Below are 6168 nucleotides of genomic sequence, written 5' to 3'. Positions count from 1 at the left end.
GAAATCTGTCTGGTTTGTTGGTGACCAAATCCTTCTTTTCCACCATAATTTACAAAAAAAATCTTTAAAAATCAGACAATGCAGTTTTCTGGATTTTTTTCTCATTCTGACTCGTAATAATTTCAGGCCTCTCTTATCTTTTTACGTAGGAAAATTTGCATAATTGGTGGCTGACTGAATACTTTTTTGCCCCACTGTTATTAGTTATCGGTTGTCTGTAAAATCCTTTTTGAGCAGGAATACTCTCCTAAACTGAACTGCTACAGTAGTAGACTACAGTAAAATATAAACCCAACAAACAACAACGACAAAGAGAAGAAAACCAACATCAAAAAAATGGAATTCTCTTCCAGCAGATGAGGTCTACCGTATTTTTCGGACTATAAGTCGCACCGGAGTATAAGTCGCAGGGGCCAAAAAATGCATAATGAAGAAGAAAAAACCATACATAAGTCGCACTGGAGTATAAGTCGCATTTTTTCCAAGTAATTTATTTTACAAACTGGTTGAAAAAAACGATATTACATCATCCTGGAAGGTAAGTTATAACATTCATAAGTGAATAGAAAACAGGCTGAATATGTGTCAACACATATTCACATATTAGCATCATGAAAAAAACGAAAAGGTGTAGCATTTATATAACATAACAGTTTTATTTAACTATAGCCTCAAGAACTCATCAACTTTGTATCTTTACTGTAATTAATTGCACGCAATCTCACTCCATATCACTAAATCCGTTAAATTCTTCGTCCTCTGTGTCACGTCTGAATAACTAAAGTAAATAAAGTAATTGCATAGATCACCATAAGAGGGCACTCTAGACTTACGGTCCATATCTCATCATTAAAAATTCGTATATAAGTCGCACTGGAGTATAAGTCGCAGGGACATTCAATCTATGAAAAAAACCGCGACTTATAGTCCGGAAAATACGGTATTCATTTTCAGCAGCCTGTCTGTTCCCCGAACGCATCACAGAGAGCACTTTATTTGGGGCCTCGCCTGCTGCCATTCAACACAGTCACACTTCAACGCCAATTTCACAGAAACAAGGAATTACTTTCACTTTCTCTGACAATGGGAAAACAAACGGGAAAACTTTTGTCTTTTTTTCTGCTAAACTGCCAAAGAGGGTTTTGGTTAAACAGCCACCTGGCTGCAAGAGAAGCAATTAGTAACTCTAATTGAAATGCCAAGCATTTGCTTTTTGTGGCTTAGATGTGCTGAACAGCAAATAAGCATGTCTGGGACCAATGTTTACGCTCTGTGTCTGTCAGAAATTGAATAAAATCGCTGAAGGCACCATTTCAGATCTGGCAACCAGTCAGTCACATTGGAATGATCAAAGTGTATTTAGACCGAGTGGCACAGCAATTCATCTCAAGATAAAGTCTGGCTTTCTGATTTGAGCTTTGACAGGCCTGTCGTAACAAATGAAAACAGATCTGAAGGCGGCTGCAGCGAGAGGCGTCTGATAAACGGCATTTTTCTACAAACCCTCAAACAAAAAGTTAGAAAGAGAAAAGTAAAAAACTGACTGAAGTTTTGGACACTAAACTCTATCTCAAATATCAGCTGTCTAACTTTGGAAAGCAGATCAGCACTGGAATTTTTTTATTTTGTAAACGGTTGATTACCTCCAACTGTGATATGAACTCCATAGTGCGTTTTTAAATAAGGCAATGCAACACCATGAAACATGACAATACGTTGTGGTGTTCCTCAGGGTTTGGATTTGGATCCACTGTTATTTCCACTGACATGCTTATTGATAGAGACACATGGATGTTTTTGAGTTCCTCCTAATGCCACACAGCTCTGTAACTCATTCACATTGTATCCAGCTCGTTAAATCCTGTTTCACTGTTGTTGGTGTTTGTTTTCATAAATCATAAACAGAACCGGAAATGTTTGGAATCTCTTCTACTCACAGCTTAAATTCCAACCTCAAAACATCTGTGTAGCCTCAAAAGAGTCTGAATATCATTGATTCTTAGTAAGACCTGTGACGTTTTCAAGTTCAATGTAGTTTCTGCAGAGCGGCAGGAGAAATTTGCCTCTACATTGGGGGCGGGACGACACCTTCTTCCTGTCATCCGCTCTCCCGTTAGCTTACAGCCCCCAACATGCCCAACCTAACATTTGCGGAACAGCAAAAGTGGCGAGTAACACTGAGGCCACTCAGCTGTATATCCAGTTTTGAACACGATTCCAGCTCAGACGAGGAAGGCAAAGATGTCCATGGATCTATCTGTCTACAAGGGGATGCATCAGAATGGAGAGGAGCAGGAAAACTTGTGGCCCGCCCAGCGTATTTTCTACATCCCAAAGATGATCTTTATCAAACAGAATCCTTCTTCTCTGCTTCTGATTCACAGCTATTTAAATAAAGAAAAATGTCATTTTAATCTTACTTTACTTTGTGTCTTCCAACATCAAAACCACCATGTTCATATTTCCTGATCAACTGCCTGCTCTAGGAGCTTTGAAGGCAAAAATCTGTGTGGTACTGAAACTAATTAATATAAAAGATATATTTCTATATACAGTATTAACTTTTTTTAAATCTAATTCCAACCTTGATTTTTATACAGATTGAAACTGTTGACCAGGTTTGTTTTGTCCCTTTTTAAAATAAACATGTTACATGTTTTAATTTATGTGAATCCAGATGCTGTAGTTTTCAGTCTTCCCTAATGCCAGATTGAATGTAAACGAAGCACTTCGAGGTTTCCGGTCAAACGGGTTCTGGAGGGAGCGGACAGTCCAGCTCTGTTTGTTCTCGTTCCAGCAGACTGTGTCAGCTCTGAGCTTCTGATGTCCAGACCTGTCAAAAAGAATATCTACCAATACTTCTCTCCTCATCAGTTGTTGGAGAACACAAAATGTTCACTTTATTAAATAAATGAGTACACTGATATTAAAATATGCCCTAAAAGGCAGAAACTAAAAATAATAATAAATGTTAGAAATACAACTTTATCTCCACCTTGATTATAAAATAAGCTTGTATGACTTTTTTGTGTGTGATAATTTCCCATTAAAAAATAAAATCAAAGGCTCATTATTCAACTTTTGTTTTTTTAATTTAAAGACAACTTGATTACCAGCAAAAACAAGTTTTCTGATTAAATTTGCACAATTGTTTTACAAAAGAGACTTTCAAATGCTTTATTATTTTTAGATACAAAAGAAGGAAATAAAGGCTGAACTAATGGAACTAAGGACCACTTTTCAGGAAGAAACAAAAGACCATGCATGAAAAATGTAGCATTAAAAAAGACAATGCTTAAATCTTCAACAAAGTGGAATTATTTTCATTCTGTCTAAATGAGCTGCATTCCCTTCGACGGGGAGACTGAATGATTGTCCTAAAATGCTGCTGTACAAAAGCAGGAAAATGAACTGAGAAAATGTGACATTATGAATACTTTAAATGTATTAAAAGATACAAAACAAGAATATAATTTATAAAAAGCAAAATGTTCATTGTTTTTACTTCCATGAAGAGCTTTAACTTTGAAAGTTTTTGGTGTTTTTGACAAGTTCTTGTAGCATTTTCCTGATAATAGAGGACATATCTAAAGAAAAGAACCTTAAAATTGTGTTTCTGAGTATTTCTTTGTTCGAATTGTTGTGAATCAAAGCCAGATGAAAATGTGCTGTTTCAAATGTAGCTTGTAGTTGTTACATACAAACTATAAGCAGTGTATTCTGTTCCATTCTGATGCATCCAGTTGCAGACTAATAGATCCACAGATGTCTTTGTTTTCCTTGTCTGAGCTGGAATCTGGATCTAAACTGCACAGCTACATAGATCCACTATTGCTCCCCATTGTTGTTGCCTGGTATTAATAGGTTTGTGTTTGGGGATCACAGCTTTACAGAGTTCTCTGAACTCAACAAGCTAAAATAAGATAATGTTACGTTTTATAATTTGACCAGCTTTAATGAAACGCTCTTTAACTCATGTCTAACAAAGTAAATAGTGTCCAGCCAGCCGCACATTGTGATGTCACAAATTTGTTGTTTCCTACATATTTGATTTTGGTGTGAAATAAGTTACACTCCATGTGACTTTTATCCAGTTGCCCCTCAACACTATGAAAGTCAAAATGCTTTCTTCCAAACGGTCGCTTTAAGCGGATGACGAGATCTGGAAGGTCAGCCGTGTTTGTGTGCTCTTCAAAAATGTGAAAAACGCTTGTTACTTTAACTTTAAATCCTATACATTTTCAATTATCGATTATTTTAAATTCATAAAACAATTCCAAATTGTTTATGGATCATAATCGATGCATCTAAAAATCTATTTTGTCCCCCACCCCTATAGCCACTAGTCCCGCCCACAACTAAGAGGCAAATTTCTAATGCCCCTCTGCAGAAACTATGTCCAAGAAAACTATACGGATTTTTACATTTTGGTTAAAAACAGCCTAATTATAGTTAAAAGACTATTAGGAAGAATTTTTAAATAGATCAAAGAGTGGCACTTTAAGCCTCTGAAATATGCAGATTGCCACCTCAACTTTTACATTTTCAGCAGTAGTTTCTTTTATTTGCCTTTTCTCTTATCCACTTTTTTTTCTAATAAAAAGTTTTTTTTTTTTAAAGTTTACTTGTCTTCTGGCTGCTCCGTAAAAGTACAGCTGACTCATCTGTTGCTAACATTTGGTAGAAACACCTTGTGAAATGTGCAACGACCTCGTCTTTTACGCCATTTTCAGTGCGACAGAAAGTTGGAAACAATCTCCTCTCCCGCTCACGGTTGCTCACAGTTTTTGGAAAGGTTTTGAATAAGTTTTTAACCTTAGTGTGCGAGTTTGTGGTTTTTTTTTTTTTTCACACTCTCTTCACAGGCACATCTTCATCTTTCTGTAACTGTTACTATACATCCTCCTTCCGACACTCTAAAGCTCTAATCTTATTTTTTACTTTTTTAAACAAAGTTCGTCCTTGAGCCTGACCACTGATTTCTGAGGCAGCCCTTTTATTCAGTCCAGGCAACAGTGAAAACACAAGAGCTGACAATGACAGATGACTCGCTGTCAGCCCACTGCCTCAACCAAGGACAGGGAGCGTTCTCTCCTCTCCATCTCCTCGTGCACGCTCACGGAAAACAATTAGCGCTCGTGCGCCGTCCTGGCCAAAACGGGGGGAAAATCAAATCTGTAGTCACCCAAGTGCTTTTGCAACCGTGTTGAGCGGCGACCTTAAACTGCGGCGCGGACTGCGAGGCTTCACTCTGCGCGCCGGCAAATTTGTCTTGTCAAGAGCAAGGCGAACACTAAAAGCCTGAAGGCGCGGCACAAATGCATATGGAGCGGGTCAGCGCTGGGGAAACCCGTGGGACCGGCAACCTGCAGAGTTTATACCTCCAGATCAATACATGCAACTGTTGTCTCAGAGCGATCTCTGTGACGCCCTGATGCCAACTGAGAGGAACACAAGCAGCTGCTTTTATTTACACTGCCACTTGTTTTTCACATTTTTTTTAACTAAAACCAAAAAGAGACATTTCTAACAACTGGAAAATTCATATCCAGAGTAAAAATCCGGTATAGTGAACAAAAACAAAATCCTCTGATATCAAAGGTTACATTTACATTTATTCAAATGTATTTGTATGGGGATTTTCTGGTATATTAGACTTCAAATTGAGATCAACACATGGATTTAAAAAAAGATGTATACTTATATAGCGCTTTACTATCTTCTGAGAAGGCCTAAAAACTATGGATGTATGGAAATATCGATTTGACAGTATATCGCAATATTTCGTTTGACGATACTTGCATTGGTTTAAAAATACTAACAAGACAATATTTAATTATTTATTTATGAGCGTCTTTCGTTTTTGTTTTCCACCTAAACTCCTAGCCACTAGTAGCAGTCCACCACAATGAGGCTCTTTGAGCAGCTCTACACCGCGGCAAAAACAGCAACAAGGTCTTTCGAGAACCAGCTTGTGTTAAATGTTCAGTCATTTAAAAAAAAGAATTTCAGAATTTTATTACAATGAAAGATGGAATTCCGGTAGAGTTTTTTCTAAGTCATACTCTAAAAATTTTTCTGGTACATTTTTGGGATTCATCAGGATATCGTAAGAAACATATCGGGATATGTATCATGTTGTCAGATACGCATCGCGATACATATATC

The 6168-nt window shown here is 37.3% G+C and overlaps 1 protein-coding gene across 10 annotated transcripts in view; it reads right to left on the bottom strand.

Moving 5' to 3' along the window:
* Positions 1 to 6168, bottom strand: part of LOC112151185 (partitioning defective 3 homolog) — a 327527-nt gene that overhangs the window by 99342 nt on the left and 222017 nt on the right. The gene's annotated exons all lie outside the window — the stretch shown is intronic.

This window comes from Oryzias melastigma, linkage group LG17 (assembly GCF_002922805.2).
Source record: "Oryzias melastigma strain HK-1 linkage group LG17, ASM292280v2, whole genome shotgun sequence".
NCBI classification, from domain to species: domain Eukaryota; kingdom Metazoa; phylum Chordata; class Actinopteri; order Beloniformes; family Adrianichthyidae; genus Oryzias; species Oryzias melastigma.
The sequence above is the reverse complement of the archived record's forward strand: the minus strand, read 5'-3'. Positions and strand labels throughout refer to the sequence as shown.